The sequence below is a fragment of the Oryctolagus cuniculus genome, chromosome 1 (assembly GCF_964237555.1).
Source record: "Oryctolagus cuniculus chromosome 1, mOryCun1.1, whole genome shotgun sequence".
Lineage (NCBI taxonomy): Eukaryota > Metazoa > Chordata > Mammalia > Lagomorpha > Leporidae > Oryctolagus > Oryctolagus cuniculus.
The window spans coordinates 179,474,831-179,497,597 of NC_091432.1; the positions used below are offsets into that span (position 1 = coordinate 179,474,831).

Genomic DNA, 22,767 nt, shown 5'->3' on the forward strand with positions numbered 1-22,767 from the left:
ATCTGCTCTTTATATTAATAAAAATTAAAATAATAATTTAAAACAATTTTTAAAAACAAAAATAATTATGTTCAGAAAAACAGATTAGGCCATTACATAAGCCATTGATGATCACAGTATTCTCTTAGGATGTGATTAAATTTAAACATGGCCTTGAGAGCTCAGGCCTAGAACAGCGGCTGAGTTTCAAAAGGTACTCAATCAATAATGCCTGGAGAGGTACGTGGGTAGAAGGATGGGTGGGTAGTTGGGTAAATGGCAGACAGATGGAACAGGGGACCCAGGAAGGCACAGGCATGAGCATACTTCCTTGATGCAGAGGGCCCTGACAACAGTGCTGTTGTCAAATGGCATCACACTTGTATAAAAAGGCTATCCTTCCCTTTGCAAATTCCAAGGCCCTGGTTTACTGACAACCATTGTGCTACTCTTCACAATCACCCAGCTTGTTCTTCCATCAGGATCTTTGTCATTGCTGTTCCTCTTGCAGGAAGGGCTTCCCTAAACCTAGGCAGGGTTCACTCTCATTCTGTTCAGGTCTCTGTTCAAATGTCTTCTCCTCCAAGTTACCTTTCCTGACCTGTCCACCTATAGCAGCAGACCCCTCCCAACAGACACCCACCTCCTTACTATGCTTCATTTTTCTTCATAGTCTTTAATATACTCGCTGCCTATTCTCATATTGTTTACTGTTTTTTCTTCTCCATTAGAATAAAACCTCCAGGAAGAAATAACTTGTCATATTTATTGTAGTACCCACAGCAACCAAATAAGTGCCTGAGATAGAATTATGTAATCAATTAATATTTGTGAAATGAATACAGCCAAGTTAATTTCCTGCAAATCATTATATAAATCTATCACCCCATCTCCCAGTAAGGGTCATCCACACCAGGGACCACCTTGGTTAGCTGCTCCCAGCTGTACCAAGCATTTACCAGTCCAGTCACAGGATGCTTCTCTTGCCTGCCACACCTTGGATTTCTTGAAAATTCCACATCTTGTAGCCATCAAGGACCAGCACTTCCTTTCCAGCCCTTCTCAACAGAAAAACATGATTACTTCCTTATCTCTGCTCCCCCTGGTTCTTAACACATAGCAATACTTCAACACTCAGTGCTTTGTGTTAGTTCCTCTTACTCCTTAGCAGAACAAATACCACTTAGGCACAGTATGGATTATATAGTCAGCTTCCACAACTAAACTCAAACTTTTTTCTACAAAAATAGAAAGGAGGGAAAAAAGAGTACTCACAGAAACTATCAGGCAATATGATTGCTAGACATCATCTAATTTAATCATAAATACTCTAAAATGTGATTGCCATTCTTTCTTTTTGAAAAGAAAGAAGCTGAAGCTCAAGGAAATGATGAACCAAGTTGCATGGTAAAACAGGTTCTAACCTACGGCTTTCCTCCTCCATTCCTAGGTGGAAGGAAAGGGCGAGTCCTTCCCCCATTCCGGTGCCACCAGAGGACCCTGAAGTGGCAGTTAACACACTCAGCTTGGAACAAGATACGCTGGGCTTCAATCCTATTAAAGCTAATCCTCACTAGCTTGGTGAGTTTACTTGGGTAAACTGCATACCCTACACTCACCCCTCCCCTAAACCGGCCTCCTTTGTGAAACAGCAGATACCACCTGCCCTGCTAAATCACAAGTTTACTTGGAAACCAACATTAGTAATAGATTGGAGAATGATTAGTAAATGATACACCTCTACTTTAGTTCTCCAGCTTGGGTTCCTAACACAGAAGATTCTAGAGTACTTTGCCTCATAATCTCAAAGGCCAGTAAGGTTCAGTGTTACCAGTTTCTTCCCACACAGATTCTGAGAGTTGCAGTCCCAATTCATGGCTATACACTGCTACTGCTGAAGAGACTCCCACTGCGGGAGCCATGAACTTATAGTCTCCTCATTTTCTTGTCTATTCATAAAGAATAGACATACGTGAAATTGACTGGTTATGATAGAATCCCCTGAATTAAAAAAAAATAATTTCTCAAAAGTTTTCAAATGTCTATAGAAATATTCATGAGAAAAAATGTTATTGCTTAAACATCTACTACAAAATTAAGTATTAGCAGAGGTTTAAAAAACTCAAAATATTTAATGAATAAAACTACTCTGAAATTATTTAATTCAACCACTTAGCCAATTCCTTAGCTTCAAAGACAAGTAACAGAGAGAGGTCTGAATTTTGAGTGTAGCAAACCACACTAACAATCATCTTCAAACCACTAGTTATTTGAAACAGCTGCAAACATGTTTCCCTAACAAAACAGATTGGGATTTGGGGCCTTACAAGGTGATAGCAATTTAGTTAACCATTCAAAAGGAAATTTCTCTTCAACCCATTAAACTCCCAGTATTTCTCCTTCGGGGGTTGGGGGGTGGGGTGGGGAATATCCACCAATTCATTTGTTAGTATACTTTGTATAATCCAAATAGATGTTCTGGTCCTCCAAATGGTAGATGTTGTGATGTTACAAATTTACCACATATTAGATTTGGCTTGAAAAAGTAAACATAACCAACCTACAATGCCTACAACAAGGCAAGATCCTCTTATATTCTAAACTAATCAGACCACATCACCAATATTCTAAATTCCAGGAGTCTTGGAGCTGGCATTTAACCTAGCAGTTAAGAAGCCCATGTCCCACATCACAGAGCCTGGGTTCCACTGCCAGCTCCAGCTCCTGGCTCCACCTTCCTTCTAACCCCTGAGACTTGTTAGTGGTAAAGGCTCAAGTAGTTGGGCTCCTACCCCCAATATGGGAGACCTGGATGGTGGTCCTGGCTCCCAGCTTAGGCCCCATCCAGTCATTTAATCTAACAGTTAAACCACCTGCATCCCACATCAGAACATCCGATTCCAAGCTTGACTCTGGCTCCTGACCTGACTCCAGTTTCCTGCTGATGCAAACTTGAGGAAACAACAGGTGATGGCTCAAGTGATCTGGTTCCTGTTATACCTCTGTGAGTTCCCAGTTCCCTTCCCAGGCCCTGAGCAATCTCTGGCTACCCGGGGAGTAAGCTAGTGGATTGGAGCGCCATTTATCTCTTTCTCTCTCTGCCAGTCAGTGCCCTATCAGTAAGGATATATACATGATCTGATTGCAAGCAGGTCATAATCTATCCCAGTTACTCTCTTTCTGACCTGTTTCATTTTAAATGTGACTTCATCAGATCCCTCAACACCTGCCCCTCCCTGCATCAAATCCAGTGGTGCCCAGGCACCTGCTGTATTTTTGAACCATTACAACACTAGGTTCTATGATTTTGGACCACCCAATATCCAGGAAGGACTGAACCAAACAATCTCTAATATTCTGACATTATCAGTATTAATAGCCTAGTTGCTGGAATATTTGCTCTACAGTGTTCTTTCAGTGACTGCATTCAGGTGACTGCAAATAGGTTTAAAACACACACACACACACACACACACGAGCACTTCAAAAATCCTGAAAGAGAAATCATATTTCTAATACCCTTAATTTAAATATGCCTGCTAGACTGTCTAATCTACTGAACAAAATTTTACATCAAAGAGTAAGGTGTGAATATTTTCTTACTCAGTAGAAAGAAAAATGCTTGAAAGTGGGCATTTCTGAAAACATTTTCCAAATAAACGTTTGTCTTACTACATAATTTCCTGTTTGAGTTGCTGTTGTGTTAAACCTATAGGAAGTTAACATAGAATCTGGCTATGAAGTCCAGCTGTACCAGTTGTAAGGTTCAAAACAGGGGAGGAGACCATCTCTTCTCAAGAAAAGGTCTAGGGGCCGGTGCTGTGTGTAGCAGGTAAAGCCACTGCCTGCAGTGCCAGCATCCCATGTGATCCACTTCCCATCCAGCTCTCTGCTATGGCCTGGGAAAGCAGTGGAAGATGGTCCACTGCTCCTGGCTTAGGATCAGCACAGCTCCGGCGATTGCAGCCTGCTGGGAAGTGAACCAGCAGATGGAAGACCTCTCTCTCCCTCTCCCTCTCCCTCTCCTTCTCTCTCTGTGTTAACTCTGACTTTCAAATAAATAAATAAATCTTGGAGAGAAGAGGAGAGGAGGGGAGGGGAGGGGAGGGGAGGGGATGGGAGGGGAGAGGGAGGAGGGGAGGGGAGGGAGGAGAGAGAAGAGAAGGTCTAACTCCACTAGCTAGCTCTTATTATTAGAGACCCACTACACCAACTGGAGCCATGATTCACCCTCAATTCTACCCCTGACCTTGCTTCTCTAATTAGCAGGCCTCCCTACTTCCTGTTTCCCAATGGAAAGGGAAATATCATGAAAAGGACAAACAAGGCACTCAAAGGGGAATGTGCCAGGTCACTGACTTCCGACACATACTCCAGAGTCCTAAGGGTGTCCTCCTGCCCACTCCAGTGCAACTGCCCATGCTGCTGCTCATTAGGATGCTAATTCTTCCCCAGTGCTACATGTTGCCCAGTCTTGTGTACGATTCTCACCAGCCCTCCCTCCCAACCACAACTTCATATGCACAGAACTTTTGTGTCCATTAAAGTTCCACTATAAACGCACCAGGGACAGGCATTGTAGCACACTAAGATACCACTTGAAACACCCACGTTCCATATTGGAGTTGGAGTGCCTGGTTAGGTCCCAGGTACTCTGAACTTCCAATCCAGCCCTTTGCTAATGTGACTGGGAGGCAGCAGATGATTGCCCAAGTACTTGGGCCACTGCCACACACATGGAAGAACCCACAGAGTTTCTGGCTCCTGACTCTGTCTTGCAAAGCCCTGACTTTTGTGGCCATCAGGGGAGTGAACCAGGGAATAGAAATTCTCTCTCCCTCTGTCACTCTTTCAAATAAATTAATAAACCTTTAAAAATACTATAAACATGAAAATAATATGTGAACATATATTCCTTACCTGTTGAACTCTCTTTAGGAAATCTCCACTAACTAAAAAAATAAATCCTACTGTGATTAGTTTTCAATCAACAGTAAGGATGTCTAAAGGAACTATCTTTAACATCTTATTTGAAAATATACAATTTTTTATTTGTGCTATTTCAATAAGTATCTGTATATTTGTTATTAAAAAGTAATTTTAATGGTTACTGTATTGACAATTGCTTTGATTGAGTTATTTCTCATATAAAATCTGACTTCATATTTCAATAAATAAGAAGCCATGTGTTTTTAGTACATTTTTCTTGTAAAATACATTTTTCTATGAAGTTCTTTCTTCTAACATACTTTCCTCTAGAGCTATATTTTGCCAGAGGCCATCTCTATCTATCTGGTTTGGGTTTCATCTTCAATTCTGTTTTCTCGAGACTGGAAATTTTAACATTCCCTTGATCTATGCCATCTTTGCTGCATATTTTCCCTCCTATAATTCATACAGATGTGGTTTTTTTTGGCATTACAAAATCTTCATCAAAACAGGCAGGTGATGTTAAAGATAGTGAAAATGCTTCATTAAAAGAAATAAGCAACTTAAATACACATGGACAAGTGATTACTGACCAATAATTTCAATTATCTGAATGCTACAGTGCAACTGACATTTCAGTAAACAATATCTAAGATACTTTGGCAATTAAGTATTTGGCAAATAAGAAACCATAGATCAGCTTTCCTTAAAGAGATCTGGTGGGTGATTCTGCAGCTCAATACCTTAGCACATATCCAGCTGATCTAATATGCTGCCTTGGCCCAAATGTAGTAACCAACCAGCAAGTTTACCTGATTTGTTGCCGGTATAAAGTATAATCAACACTAGTCTATTCAAAGATTTGCACATATTTTTGAGGTGATATATATCCCTTTCAAAAATTCTCATATTTTGAGGGAGTTGTATCTATTTAACTTAAATACAGTCAGTATAAAACAATCTAAATAGTTTATTTGCTTGATTTTTTTGATATTTTGAGTTTACTGTCATAAAATACACAAACACACATGTACACACACAAATATTTATGAACTAGTACTAGAGTGGTTATTTTCCTCTGACAGAAATTTCAAGCCAACAAAGAACATTTTAGGTTTCTTGTTTACATTGAAGTGCTACGCACTAATTTCAGAGGGCACACCACACACACATCAAGTTAAGGTCATGAAACGGCTATCACTAGAATACATGCTTTGGTTGTTTTATCCAGGAATGGTAATGAGATGTGGTGATCTACCTTCTTTAGCCAAATACTTCTTTTCAATAATAGCATCCATTTATCGAACAGCTAACCAACATTTGGGGTGCTGTCTATGTTTATTCAAGGGGTTTTTCCCTTTGTAAATCTAACTAGCCCATACAAGAATAAAATCCATAATCAGGCTCTTGTTGGTTCCACGCTCCACTCAATGGAGATAGGCAGTACAAACAACCAAAGTATTGTTACTGGACAAGATAATCAATAACACAGTTAATTGAAAATTAACAGCAGGACTTTCTTCTCAGTGCCAAATGTAGTCATTTGAGGTAGTCACCTTCAACAGCCCAAGAAGGAGGCTGATTCTCAATGAACAGAAAGTGAGTTTTATCTGAGCAAATAGTACTTCCAACTTCCTGTCAACATAATTAAATCAAATATGATATTTGGTGTTTTTATGACATTCTATTTTCTCTTATCCTACATGGAGTATTATTTAGATACAATCAAACAAAAAATGCTTTGAAACCAAAACAAACATTTATCAAATCCTTAATATGGAATGTAAAAAGAAAGGTGTATTTCAGGCTTACACAGAAAGAAGGCAAAATAGTGACTTATTTGAGAACCTACAATGTGCAGGGCACTGTTATATACAAACATGAACACAATTTGATTCTTACCCTCAAGGAAAGCATTTTTTGAGCTAAGCTTTTTTATATATATATATTTTTTCTCCAATCTGTTTGCCACAGAAAAATTCTGTTCAAATACGTGACTAAAACTGTATTCCCTGTGTGAATTCTTCCTTGCTTCGTCTGTCCTCTGTGACCCCAGAGTACAAAGATCAGCATGTTTCACCTTCATTCACTCGCTCATCAAGCAATTATTAGGCACCTTCCTTCTCTGTGCCAGGTCTAATCACGGGTGCAGAGACACCGAAGATGAACAGGTCTTAGCCAATCCCTTGAGGAGATCACAGTACACTTCTAACAAGTTGCTTAGCACATAGCACGGATTCCACGGAAACACCGGCTTATTTTTATTCATCTTCGTATTGCCAGGTGACACATTATGGGAGCTCAGGATGTTAATTCAGTGCCCTATGAAAAGATCCTTAGAAGAGAAACCAGAAGACCAGATTGTGACTGCAGTTTGCCATTACGACACTTGGGACCACCCTTCATCAAACAATGAGGTGGCTGTCCCTGACCTAGGTGATCTTAGGGCCTACTACAACATGAGTGAATATTCTGATTCCAAAGTAAGAGGGCTAAACTTATTTAACAAATGCAGGATATGCTTTAAACAAGTTTAAATCCATCTAAGCTCTGATTAGTTCAATGACTAGGCCTGGGCTGAAATCACATCTTGAAACATTATCGTAACTGGTACTGTGGAATTTACTTTGTGATTTTGATTTATTGAATTCTTTTCTTGTCTCCCCTTACCCATAGATGTATAATTTGGGTCTGCTGTATTCTTTCAAAGGAAGAATTGGCAGGGTGGTGGCTGTTACTTAGGATAAGTGTGTAATCTCTTTGACTTTCTCTTGTTGGGCAAACTGCCCAGTGAATATCAATTTTTTTAAAGCTACAAATATGGTTTTAATAGATTCACAGATTAAATTATTAGAATTCAGAGCACGTCTCTCCCAGGGTGAGCAAATAATTCACAACAATCCATGTGGATGCAAAATAGATGACAATGGATCAATCTGTATGTGAGTAAGTTGACACAGTGGTTTACTGCTTCTCCTACCTCTCCAGACCCTTCCCCCCAACTCACAGGCAATTTTCATATAAAGAAAAATGCCTCAGTCTATGGGAGTTCAAATTAGTCATAATACCCACTTTGGGGACTTGGGAAGACTTACTGTAAATCAGCTACTCAGGAACCACATTTGACATATTTTGGTTATAGTGTCACAATATGTTGCCTAATACTGTGCATATTGATTGGACCTTGGAATTATAATGGAAAGCAACTGCCATACATTGAAAGTGACCAACCACAAAATAGAAAATTGTTCCTGAAGAGCCCACAAACAGAATAATGGTCTTTATAAGGTCTTTATAATCTAAAACCCCTTAGCCTGTAGATGGTACACTCTATCACATCCTTAGGTTGCATTTTTCCCCAAAGGTGCTAAGGCATCTTAACCTCAAATCATCCACCTGTCCAACAGAAAGTTCTGGAGAGAAAACTGAATTCTTTCTCTATTAAAGAGTGCTGCCTATTCCGAAGTAGAGCAAAGGATCAAATCAAAACAACTTTGCACCAGACAACAATATAATAACCATAAATTCATATTAAAATCTGCTTCTCTATTGTTTCTCTCACCTAGTCTTTTTCCTTTTTAAAAAAATTATAATAATTTATTGAGGGAATTATAGTGCAGTGGATTTCATTTGTATGAGATCACTTCCATGTTCCTATACAGAGAACTGTTTCCTTCCCCCCCTAAAATATCATTCCTACAAGGAATAGTTCTTTCTTAAGAAATACTAATATCAGAAGAAATTAACACAGAGAAAGAAATTTAAGACCAGTTCACACACTTATAAGAAACAATGGGTATGAGAGGCTTTAACTGCAGCTTTGAATGGATGGCAGGAAACTGATGCTATTTCATCTCTTCTGCAGGATCCATGATAATGGTTACAACCTTATGATTCTAGACCAAGGCTCCAGTAAAAATATGTAACTATAATAACATAACATATATAATAATTGTATAACTCGATGGAAACAAACTCTTTTGTCAGATAAGTACTGAAAGGATACATAATGTTTTAATCCCACTGAGTAGTAGCTTTTAGTTTTTCCTAACACTCTTCTCTGAATCTTCACTAATCTATCATGTGTCATGGCTTAATGGGAGCATTAACTACACCTATTGGGGTTCCTAAGACCATTTGCAAAACTGCAGTGAAGATCTGGGTTTACTTTTGAAGGTCTGAAAGAGCCAAATCACCCTGTGGCAAAATTCTGCTAAATAATTCTGTTTCTAAGAAGAATATTAAGAACAGGTAGAAAGTTAACAACTCTTACCTCTACCACTAAATCAAGGACACAGAAAATAAGTGGGATGATGCCTGTAAATGTCTTATATGCTTCTGTTTGCCTAAGCAACAGACTCATGTCAACAGAAGGCAGTGCATTACCTATTCTACATCACTCTGGTCATAGTAGTGAATGACTAAAATCATTGAAGACAATGCAAACAACCCTTTCATATAGCAAAGTGGTGGCAAAGGCATCCTTGAACTCACCTGAGAAGCACAGTACAACAAATAAGGAAATCAGAACAGCAAATAGCAAATATCACAGAGCTCACAAGGCTTCCATTGCAAAACCAAAACTAATATACGTGTTCCTACAGAAAACTAAAATCTCTCCCTGTCTTTGTTGAGCCATATTGACTTCCCCCTTTATAGCTAAACAGCACCTCACCCTGAGCATGCCCCATGTGCCTTACTCTTCCTGACAACCTAGAAGATGTGCACGCACAAGTCAGAAGTGTGGGGAGTTGATGCCACTGTGTGAATCTGTCTGCAAGAGGACCCAGGCTGGGTCAGCCCCCAGATGACATCCTAAATGAACAGACGAAACAATGCCTGGCTGGATCAGAATGGAGAGAGGGATGAGGTGGTGACATGATTTACAGCAAAAAGGAAAGGATAGGCCAGCGCTGGGGCTTACTAGGCTAATCCTCCGCCTGCGGCGCCGGCACACCGGGTTCTAGTCCCAGTAAGGGCGCCGGATTCTGTCCCGGTTGCTCCTCTTCCAGTCCAGCTCTCTGCTGTGGTCCGGGAGTACAGTGGAGGATGGCCCAAGTGCTTGGGCCCTGCACCCGCATGGGAGACCAGGAGAAGCACCTGGCTCCTGGCTTTGGATCAGTGTAGTGCGCCGGCCGCAGCGGCCATTGGAGGGTGAACCAATGGAAAAGAAAGACCTTTCTGTCTCTCTCTCTCTCATTGTCCACTCTGCCTGTCAAAAAAAAAAAAAAAAAAAAAAAAGGAGGGAAAAAAAAGAGAAAGGATAAAGGATAAAAAGGGAGGAACCAGGACAGCACAAGGCTGTTCTTCCCACCCAGAAGCACAGTGGCCTAAGGAGAAGCCACACATAATAGGGAAACTCTAAAGAATGTCACTTGTAACCTTTCCACAGTCAGCTTTTTCCATTACCACCAGGGCTTGCTTTGACAAAGGGTCAGCAGACCACATGCCAGAGTTTTTATCAGATCTGGTCGTATGCATCACTGCCAGCTGAAAACGGACATGTGCCCTCACACTGTTTCCTCAGTTCACTAAAACCTGCTTCCCATCAGATCTGAGACGCAGGATCTGGTTAGCAAGCAGAGGAGAGAACCTACCCTGTGCTAGTCCCCTCTCAAACCCAAAGGTGTCCTGTTCCACCACGTGCCTCAACTTCAGTCAGAAGATCCCCTGATTTTAATACCCATTTGACAAGTGTTGTCCTGAAAGGCTTCCAGGAAACAGACCCAAACTCCATCAAATATATCTGCACAGCTCAACAGTGACTGAAAATTCAAGTTGCATAATCCAGAACAGAGCCAAGTGTAACAGGGAAAAAGTATCCATACACGTATTGTGAGGTTGTCTTACGCCAGAGCTTCTCTCATTAAGCAAACTCTGAACAAATCGCTCATGGGTGATTGGTCTGAAATCTTTTAGTGGTTACTGATTCATAAAACCACATAAATAATACATACTTTGCTAACAGCCAGGGATGTTGCTATGGCATCACGGATCATCACTGCTGAAACAGTGAGACCTGTGGCACTCCTACAGAGATGAGACAAAAAACTTTTTAAAATTATACATCCAAATATCTGATTTATCAGATTTTTATCAGATTTATCAGAAATGTTCAGCATCAACACAGACCAAGAAAGAAGCAACAAATCTTCAATGTTCAGGACGAAATGAAATCATGAATGAGATTTTATGGTATCACATTCATAACCCATCCATATGCTAAGGCATAGGTTCTGTTCTATGAGATTCTATAGGAATGACAAATTTCAGTCATCAGACACCATTCACAAAAGATCTTACAAAAGGGAATGTCCTATGACATTTTGTTTTTGTAAATGATTACATTAGGGGCCAGTGTGGTGGCATAGCAGGTAAAAGCTGCAGCCTGTGATGGCCAGCATCCCATATGGACACTGGTTCAAATCCAAGCTGATCCACTTCCAATCCAGCTCCCTGTTAACATGTCTGGGAACGCAACAGAGGATGGCCCAAGTGTTTGGATCTCAGCATCCTCATGGGAGATTGAAAAGAAGCTCCTGGCTCTTGGCTTTGGCCTGGATCAACCCTAGCCATTGCAGCCATTTGGAGAGTGAACCACCAGATGGAAGATGAAGATAACTCCTTGTCCTCCCTCTGCCCCCAACATAACTTTGCCTTTCAAATAAACAAAATAAACCTTTGTAAAAATGATTAGGGGCCGGCGCCGTGGCTCAATAGGCTAATCCTCCACCTTGCGGCGCCGGCACACCGGGTTCTAGTCCCGGTCGGGGCGCCGGATTCTGTCCCGGTTGCCCCTCTTCCAGGCCAGCTCTCTGCTATGGCCAGGGAGTGCAGTGGAGGATGGCCCAGGTGCTTGGGCCCTGCACCCCATGGGAGACCAGGAAAAGCACCTGGCTCCTGGCTCCTGGCTCCTGCCAACGGATCAGCGCGGTGCGCCGGCTGCAGCGGCGGCCATTGGAGGGTGAACCAACGGCAAAGGAAGACCTTTCTCTCTCTGTCTCTCTCTCTCACTGTCCACTCTGCCTGTCAAAAATAAAAAAAATAATAATAATAAAAATAAAAATAAAAATAAAAAAATAATAATAATAAAAAAATGATTAAGTTATTGGGCACCATTACCAAATTCTGTTGAAGAATAAAAGATTGCCATGGAATAGATAAGCAATTTGAGAGCATGGTGAAGAAAATGTACATTCCTGTTTTCCCAAAAGCAAAGTTTTCATTTTGGAACAGAAAGAAACCAACTTTGTGAAATCAGGGAGGAGACAGGGAAACTAGGCAGAATAAAACAATACTAAGCCAAAATTCTGCAATCAAAACCTAAGACACTAACAATTTTCCTTTGCATGAGGATTCTTGCTTAGTTTTTAGTTTTTATTTTCTTAACATATTTCTGTTTTCTGTTCTCCAGGTAACAGAAGTACATTCAATTGCATACAAAAGAAAAGAAATGGTCCTTACAGATGTTAGACACAGATTTAAATGACTAATAGTTAGAAACATATTTCCTTTGCACATCAAAAGAAAAGAAAGACTTTGTTTAGGAAATTCCTACTGGCTTCATTTGTAAGTAAAATTTTATCTTATTTGAGACCAGTAGCACAACACAGTTTAGCTACAAGACAGCAGGCAGTTCTTATAATGAACTTTGCACAGTTTTGTGAAAATAGTATCTGAAGGCAGTTCTTTATTCTGGGGTCAGAAGATGAGTGGTTAAAAAAGAATAAAAAGCTCAGGGAACATTCAGAGATACAAAGTAAAAAGCCAGCCAACCCACAAACTGAGGGGGGTAGGCGGAAACATTCTTGCTAATTAAAATTTCCAGTTCCTATGGTCTTCTATATACACACATCCCAGTCAAGAAAGACCTGCAGGATCAGACCTGTACCCAGAAAAAGTATACCATCATCACATTAATTGTATTATTACTTCATAATGCTAGCCAGCCAGGTTTACACAGAAGAGATTAAATAACAAGATAACCTTATAAACAATGCTCATTTCATCAGTGTACCAAATAAGTCTGATTTATATCATTGACTGTTCCTCTAATTAATTTATGCATCCACATGCTTTAATTTATACAGACAGACACCTACACTGGGATGGGGAGAGCTATGTTTTCAATGTCTTGAACTTTGAGATGGGTTCATGTTTAGTCTTCCCAATGTTGCTATTTGAGTTCCCCCACACTTCAAAAATGAAGTGACGGTTAACATACCTTGCATTAAGGCTGAAGCCTGCAGAGAGAAAATATTTTATCAAACCCAATACCTATGTCTCCTGCCAACTTTTATATGTTTAATTTTAGTTGGTATAGCTTTACCCAAGCTGGCAACTAGAACTGATCATTCCTAAGTTCTGAACCTCCTCTTAACCAATATTCCACTAAGAGCCTTTTGGATGTAAAAGTTCACCTAGTATTACAGAATGAATTTTAACCCCCTGTATTTTAATACAGTTGCTAGTGAGTTGGTGGGGGAAGGGGGTGTCAACTAATGTTAGAAAATATATGACTTTTACTAACACTGTGGGTTTGGAGAGCATTTTAAAACTGCACTCCAGGATGCTGGTTCACAACATCAAGTTCCACTAGTAAACAGTTAGAAATGGGGAAATTCCAGAGATGAAGCAAAGTTCAACTCATCCCAATGTCTTAACAAGGAAGACAAAAACAACATCTCTGAATACAGACCCACATACAATACACTCTCAATGACGTCATGGGAATGCCAGCACTCCCTTAAAACCCTTAAAAAATAACACTGTAATGGAGTATCCTGGTGTCAGGATTATTTTAGTTTAGTCATTTTACAACTCCCAAGGATAGTTTCAATGTGGGTATGAGGATGTCTGTTTACTTTTTCAATAAGGCAAGCAAAAAGGTTTTTACTTGTCTTTTACATAACTTTTATTTATGTACTTGATTAATGTTTATTTGCAGGACCTAAATACAATAACAGATGTCAGCCATATTATCTGTTTCTGATTATCAACTCCTAGAGGGCAGAGACCCTAACTGCACAGCTCTCTCTTTATAGGATGCAAACACAGTTCCATACCCAAAAAGGCACTTAAGGGTAGTTTTTATAATAACAATGATTTCAAGGGCACTTAGTCTGCTAATACACTCTGTGAATCTCCACTAGCATCCCCTGAATATGAGAGAGCCCCACTTTTCTGTTCAGGGCAACTGCATCTTCTGTCTGTGATGGAACTGTGCTTTTCAAACAGAGATTATTTTAAAATGAGACTACTTCTAGTCCTGAATGTTCAAGAGTTTACTCCTGAACAAGACCTAAATTCTATATTACTAATTGACATGAGAAAGATAAGTAACAGCCAGACCCAAGTATCATACTTCTTCGCATTTAATAAGTGCATTTTACACATTACAGAGGAGGATTTGTCATTTTCATGCGAGAACATGCTAAGACCTCACTACAGCACCTACAAATACAGCCCCTTTGCATTCTATACACACACACACACACACATACACACCTCTTTAATGAAGTAGGACAGATTCCTGCATTCTCTATTTACATTCACTTGGAACATATCAACAAGGGACAAATTGAATTAATAATTTAATGTAGCAAGAGAAAATCCTAAACACCTCTATATAACACTTATTAAACTCTAAAGGCAAAGAAATCAGTAAATAGTATTTTAATGACCTTAGCACAATAGAAAAGGACAATGTTTTACAAAATGTATCACCATAGATAACTCTTATAAAATTTCTGGGCCTCAGTTTCAAAATCTGTAAAAGGAACACACTGCGTTACATAACTTCAGATCATTTCCACATTTAAGTTTTGGAACTATATGAAAAACACTGAGTCCTACAGAATCAACATACAAAATCAGATTCCATTATCTTCTCAAACAAAAGGTTTTTCTTTTGTGAGGGTGAGTACTATGTGTTCCTGATGTAAATTATTGATTGTGACTACCTCCAGCAAGATACACAAACAGAATGCCACTAATTATTCTTAGATATATAAATATATATCCACAATATATCCATATAAGAAATATGTGTTTGTACATACAAATCCATGCACATGTACATAGCCCCCAAACAAACACGTAATTCTCTTGATTCAAGCCAAGGATTAAAACACTTTCTGTTTTTCTCCCTTTTCTTCCTTCTATGATACTGTTCTTGCTATGGCTTAGGAACTTATATAAAGTAAACATAAGCATCTTATTGAACATTTCATATATTAACAGTGGCAGTTCCAACATGAACAGCTTATGTTCAGATGGTCGTCGGAAATCTACATCAATTCTCTCCTAGCAACACTGGTATTGGACAGGGAATGCAGAACACAGTTGGGTCCTCAGGCAGTTCAACCAAAAGTTTATTTAGTCCATAATGTACCTAAAACACTGAACTAAATGTACAGGAATCCACAAATTTAATGCTATTTAAGCAGCCAAAGTAGAACAGGAGTGAAATAATAATGAAGGTCTTGAAAATATACAAAGGCACCCAGTTCATACCCCACCAAGATTTTTAAAAGGGTGGGGGGGGAATCCCTTAAGTTCATAAACTGTTTTTCCCCCAGTTTTTACAAATACACTTCCAAAAGAAAACCTCAAGCAACGGGTAAACATATGCTCATTTTCTTATTTGTTTTGAGAAACAAATAGAGAAAGCAAAGCAAAGACAGAAAGAAAAACATATCTCTTTCTATGGTCACCATGAATTCCTTTTTTTAGGGGAAAGTATAAAATTGTCTTAAATTGAATATTTCAATTGTCAAGATGGAGGAATTTTCAGGAAAAAAAATTTCCTAAGTTTATTCTGCTTATCCACTAGAAGCTAGTTAAAAAAAAATCTAACAATAATGCATTCAGTATTAACTATGTGCACTAGGCAGAGTGCCTTATATACTTTCAGACACTATCTTTTTCAATCCTTCTGACAGAGCCAGGAGGCACTGAAAAACTTCCAATTCTATCATTGAAAATGCAATTCAATGATAAACACACACAGAAGAAATATGCTAAGTACTGGTTACTCCATAAGACTTCAAAAGCAAGCCTAAAGTTAGGAAACCCAAGTGTTTCAATCTGAATGTCTTCTTCCTATGACAGGAGTACAAAGTAGATGGTAACCGAGAGCCACAAACTTCTGGCTGACTTTCACCAATAATTCCATTCAGCAGGAATCCAAGGCAAGGCAGGGAATACAGTGAGTATTCTACATTCCTTGTTTTAAAAAATATTAACCCAGGTTCATTCACATCCTTTATAAAAGAATCCACCTATGGCCACACAACTTTATGTCAAAATGCAATGTAAACTTTCTAATTTTACTAATTAATAAATATTGGATATCCCTTCATTATTAGCAGGAAATCTAAGGCAATAAACGGAAACACAATTACAGTTCACATCCACGGAGGATGGAGAAGGAGACCTGGCTGAAAGGAGAGACAAATGTAAAAATAAAAATTTAAAAGTGAGAACAATGGAAAGGGAAAAGAAAACATGGAGAAAGAAAAGGGGAAGAAATAGAGGAGACATACAATTAGGAAAAGAGAAAGGCAATGGGGTAGCCCAGGGATGGAGGAAGCAAACGGAGATAAAATATTAGTAGTGAATCGGCTCTTGTCCAGAGCTTGCCAGAGCTCCTGACCACAGCCTGTATCTGTTTTCTGACAGACGGAATTACCTCTTTGATGATTTTTTAAAATGTTTTCTGTATCTAAGCAGTCTCATTGTATTTTTCCAATTCATGTTTATGTTTAAATAAATGTTCAAGTTTGACAATTTTGCTATGTGTAAAGGAATGACTTACTTTAGAAAATGTACTGTGGAGCTACACACCATTGCTCAGTTTAGTGCACAAAACCTCAGAGCTGCCCCAACATTCCAAACCCCACAGTCTGTCCTTTGTGAAGAAATTGAGGCTCCCCCTTTCCATAGGGCCTGACATCTACATCTGAAACCAGTGTTCACTGATGCCAAAAAGCCTTAAAGATAACGTTCATTTGCTTGAGGACTAATCCATCACCCAAGATCTCTGTCTTACTCACAAGCAAATAACACCAACGTGGATGTGCCCCAAGTGTCCAGGCGACATCCACAGTTGGGCATCAGAAAGAAATTGTTCTCCTACCAACAATTTGTGTGCACTGCAAAGGCAAAGAATGCAGTACTCACAGCCAGACTCTTAGAGTAGTGAGGTGTGTGACAGTTCAGCCTGCACCCCCACCCCCTGCCCCCTTCCCTGCCTCCTTCTGCCCATCCAGCTACCCATCCTCTGCGTGCACAAGGACAAATCACTGGTCCTTACTGTATTCCTAAATACCATAAGAATTCCTTCATATAAAAATTCACCAAATATTATAGCACTTTCGATATATTGATCCTACAAACTGTAACTCTGTGAAGTGGTTCTACACGATGTCATCACTACACGCAACTTGTTTCATTTACAGTATCTGTTTCACTTCTACTCATGAGCTAATATAATTCAATTTTTTTTAACTGCACACAGGCTGCTAGACACATGTGCATGGCAAATGGAATCTGAACTTAGCTTAACAGCCTCATTTATTCCTGATGGTTTAAATTATTTCATCACAATTAATGACACCCCCTCAGCTTCCTGTGCAGCGCTGCCAGATGTTCCGAGACCACAAAGCCGCTGTCTTCTTTGACGGCTGGTGACAAGTTGTCCTCTGAAGGACGTTCCCTAGGTGCACCGGCCGGATGACACCTCCACTGCTCAGCACCTCTCTGCCTCCCAGAGTCACCATGGTGAGAGCAGGCAGGAAGGCTGCAGCAACGGGCAAATGCATTTGCGAGGGCAAATTATGTGAAGTGATCTAAACTCGGAGGAACTTGGCTCCTGCCACAGGAGTTCCTAACCTTGTTGTTTTATGAAAGAGCCCTTTGCCTCCAACTTCCCAATCGCTGGCATGAACTGAGGGCCTAGGGTGGTGTCAATCCCGGGGGAATGTCAAAGAACAGGAATAATACAGACTTTTCCACAGAGACCTTGTTGGTCGTTGATCATTTTGCAGTGGGGCTGTTGTTTCAACTTAACCCCCTGTCATGACCATCGTCCCGGTTTTTTGAGTGAACAGTGTGAAAGGATGGTTTTCAGCCGTCTTTCACAGTCAATCACAATGTCCAACAGAATCGAACAACACGTTGGAAACCTGCGGTACATATTTGCATACCCCTTACTTGGGCTTAGCAGGATTTATTCTTTTCAGGGGTTTTGGCTTTGGTTTTTTTGTTGTTGTTTTTTGCTCTCTGTTGTGAGGTTTTGCTGATGGCTATTGCTTTATTGAAAACCAGACTTCACACGTTCTCTATTTTGATTCCGAATGGGCACAGCTTTTACCTTAACAACAACAAAAAACCTTATTTTTTTCTCAGGGCAGAAGTTGAGAAATAGTAAACTCCTCATTTGAATTCCATGTGAAAATGCGAATGCACATACTCACCAGTAGTAGCTTAAGAAGGTAGCAGGAATAGTAAACACGCCAGCAGCTTTCCAATAGGAATCCAATACTACAGATCTAATTTGGAAAGCATTTCCATAAACTGGAGAACATGTGGCAGACATTTTATGGATTATTTTTTAAACGTTTTTTAAAAAAATGCTGATCTTATTCAGGGAATAAGGGGCCTTTTCGTTTGCCAAAAAGCGTAATAGGAAAACAGAAAGGCCACCTGTGTCAGCCCACCCTATAGTACGAACATGAGCTATAAGAGCATTTTGGAAAATATTTTCAAACTGAGACGAGGAAAAAAAATCAATATCTATACAGAGCCCAAGCAGATGCAAAAGGCTTCTGTGTGTGTTCGTGATTATGTGTGTGGCCTGCACGGGCTAATTTCACACACCCCCGAAGCTGAGTGTACTTTCTCTTTTATGTGCTACTTGTGATTAAAACTGGAGCCTTAGCCACATCAATGTTGACAATGGACACAAACGCGGGATCAACAAATCAAGCCAAACAAGTTGAATTTCCTCCTCATACACAGACAAGGCTTTTTAAATCCTAAATGACCGCTGAATTTATCTAGATGCGCCACAATTGATATCTTAACAGTTGCCTCTTAACGTGACTTCTTGGGAAGCCCTATGAAGCCCACAGCCTAGTTTTGATCAGAGCTGAGGCCCTCCGTGGGGAGGTGGAACGGGGGCATGCCTGCAGCTAGCAGACAATAGGAAACTCTTAGCACTCCCAGAGTTACATCAAATTTTCCACGGACCAAAACTTACACGAAGAGTTCAATTACTGAGAGGTAGATAAGTAAAATAAACAACTAATTTCATACAGTGAAGTGGGGAGAGCATCATATGGTCCTCATTCTGTTGTCTCCAAACACTTTATCGGAGGAGGAAAAGGAGCTGCGTAAACTTTAAACTCTCATGTAGGGATGTATTGCTTGTGTGTCCCTGGCAGATGTGGAAAGGAGATGAAATGGGCAAGGGAGAATCAAATATCCCATCGCTGCAGGTTTGCTGGGGGAAAGCACTGCAAAGATCTCACATCTGGCAATCATTTGTCAATAGCTGGAAAGAGAACGGCAGGAAACTTTCTGGCTCTTGGAGAAGATGAAAAGACAAAAACCATGTGTCACACACACACACACACACACACACACACAGTCACTCTGAAATGGTACAATGACTACTACACTTATCCTCCTCCCTGCACCCCCCCCCCCCAGCTTTAATGATCTTCAGATATACTCTACTCCATGGTCAAAAACATGCAGTCACTTGACTTGTTAAAGCTGCAGTGTATGTACATTTTTCAAATAAACCCCAGGGCTGATGTTAGAAAATCAAAATCAGTCAAGCATAGACCGCCTGGTACTTTGGGCAGGAATCCTTGCGGTTTAGTCAATAAACAGAATCTGAATGAAAGACACCACAGTAACTAGACAGTAACGTTTTGAACACTTCTTAACCTGAAAGAGGGGATTGGGGGTTGGTGCCCTGGTGACCAAGAATGGAAGGGTACCAGTCCACTTAGGTCATCCTACCTGTGACATAACTCTGGCACAAGTTCATCATCGCACGCACACACACACACACACACACATACACACGAGGGGGTGAACTTACAACTTGGGTGGATGATGAAGATGGATTTGGGGAGAGAACAGATTTTGCTTCTTAAGCAGTAATTATACATATTTTAATAAGGTAGTCAGAGAAACCTCAGATTCTGTTTAGAACATAATGGTGTTAACAATATAGAGAATTTGCCGGCTTTGTTACAAGTTCATAAAAATGACCAGCTTTGCCCCAGTAGGTTTATCATGTAATAAAAAGTTTTCAAAGACCCTACACAAAATTAGTATGTTAATTAACTTCTTCAAAATCACAGGAAATTAAATGTATTCATGGTGATCGATAGACTTCAACGGGCAGCTCTTGGTTCACTCTTTCGTTGTGTTTAACTAGCAGCGGCCGCCAAGCTGGTCTCTGTGATTCCTTACGTGAATGCTGCAGGTTGTTTAATAACCTGGCAAATTCACAGTAGCTTGTCAAATTATTACAGGAACAGTGTCATCACTAAACAAGCCTGATCACGGTTAATTACAATGCAGACCAGAGAGCAGCCACAATTGTTCATTAATTACAGGAAGCACCTCATTTAAATTTTATGGAAATTTACACTTGCACCCCGGTATGTCTGGAAAAAAAAGTGAACCTTCATGCATTCACAGAAGCAAAGAGTCGGTGGTTTATGAAACATCACAGTAAACTGTGTCTAATATGGCACTGAAATATTGGTTCATTATTTACTCTAATTTTCTAAGCACTTCAATGGTGAAAAATATCAAGTCAGACCTCACAGTGTGGACTCCCAACCAAGAAAAAGAAGTGTACTGAGTGAAATGTAGCAACTTAATACAGAGGAGACACAGGCTAAGAAATGCACCACTTCTCTGATTAAAAATAAAATATTCACCAGCAATTAAGGGAAATCTCAATTAGAATAACCATTTCCTAGAAGGTAATTGTTTAAGAATATTTTGCAATTCTTTGCTGCTATATGTCAGCGAACCTCCCCAGCTAAAGAGTACCCGCTTTCATACTACTTCAAAAGCTACTCAGGAAAATAGAGAGTGAATCAAAGTCTTGAGTTCCAGCTATTATTCTAAATCAGGTGTATTAACACGAAAATATGACAGATGCCCTTGTAAAAGTCAAGTTCAACATAGACTTAAAGGATGACAGTCACTCAAAGATTCATCCATCCATGGAAGAGTACTGGGGATCTTTTAACTATTAAATCATAAAGTTTCTAAGGAATCTGAAATGTAAGGGTTAAAAGACAAGGGTTCAAAATGAACTTGGGAGCAGGAAGGGGTTCTACCAGTTGCAAGAACATATCAGCAAAAAAACCAAAGTAAACCAGGTAAGAGCACGTGTGTCTAAAGAAAAATCCTCGTTTAAAAAAAGAATACAAACAAATCATGGCTCCTGAACCAGAGTGTAGAGGAGGCTACTCTTAGAACCAGAGAGACCAAAGAGCAAATCCTCTAGTGGTCAAATGCCTGTCCCTGGGGGAAAGCTGGCAGGATGGTGCATGGCCCTGGCAAGTCCTGGTGTGAGTTCCTACAGCACAGAGCTGAACTAAAAAGTAAAAAAATGGCTTAACCCCTAGTGCATGCAAGTGTGCATACACACTGACACACACACTGAGCAGGATAAATGCCATAGCAAGAATGAAAACAGTTTAAGCTTAAAAAAAACACCACTCCTGGAATTATTAGCTGGTTAAGAATATATTAGGTGTCAAGTTTATTATGACTGACATAATAGGGGTATGTACTAGTGTTTCTAAAATGTATAGGAGTCATATTTAGGAAGGAAGAAGAAAAACAGAAAGAGAGGAAGAAACATTTTAAGTGGATTCCAGTTAATTACCAATTCACCATAGCTGACAATTTTTAAAATTTTTATTTATTTGAAAGGTGGAGGGGGGGAGGAGGGAGGGAGGCAGACTTGTTGGTTGCTTTTCCATCTACTGGTTCACTTGCCAAATACCCACAACAGCTGGGCCCATGCCAGGCAGAAGCTAGGAGCCAATAACTCAAACTCAAACTGTGTCTCCTACATGGGTGGCAGGGACCCAACTACTTGAAGCACCACCTGCTGCCTCCCATGGTGCACATTAGCAAGATACTGGAATTGGAAGTGGAGACAATACTTGAACAAGACACTCCAATACAGGATGCGGGCATCTTAACCATCATGCCGAATGCCTGCCCCAGCTGATGATCTTTTAACAGCTTCAATCTTTCTACTCAGTGCACCACAATGGTGCTACAAGATGAGGTATCCAATGTATACTTTCATTATTTTGGCCAGGAACTTGCTCCATGTTAAACTGTCAATATCACCCTCTATTGACTTAACAACCAGAGTTTCACTGAAACTTGTAAATATACATTTTTATCCTTTGGTAAGTCAAAATAATGTGTTTCATGGGTCTTTCACAGTTTTATTTCACACACTAACATCTGTAAAACCACTTCTTGTTGCATTGTAACACAAGGTTTAAACATAGATCAGCCAACAATCACCCAGAACCTAACAACCTAACAACCGTTCCAGGCAATGTGCTTGAAGAACATCATTTGCCCTACCCAAAGAAGCCTCTGGTATAAAAACTCTTCCATCACGGCATTTATGTGTCACATGCAAGCTGTTAGCTTTCTACAACCAGGAAATCCATGATCATGGCTCATGTGTGTCACACCTGCTTCTCTGTTCTATCACAGCCATCCACCACCCAGACAGTATATCAGCTTGGGGCACAGCAGTGTGCAGGTGGTCTTCCCTAGGCCAAGAGC

At 40.0% G+C, this 22,767-nt stretch overlaps 1 protein-coding gene across 36 annotated transcripts in view; it reads right to left on the bottom strand.

The window, feature by feature from the left end:
• BNC2 (basonuclin zinc finger protein 2) overlaps positions 1-22,767 on the bottom strand; it is a 462,557-nt gene that overhangs the window by 244,992 nt on the left and 194,798 nt on the right. The window lies entirely within an intron of this gene.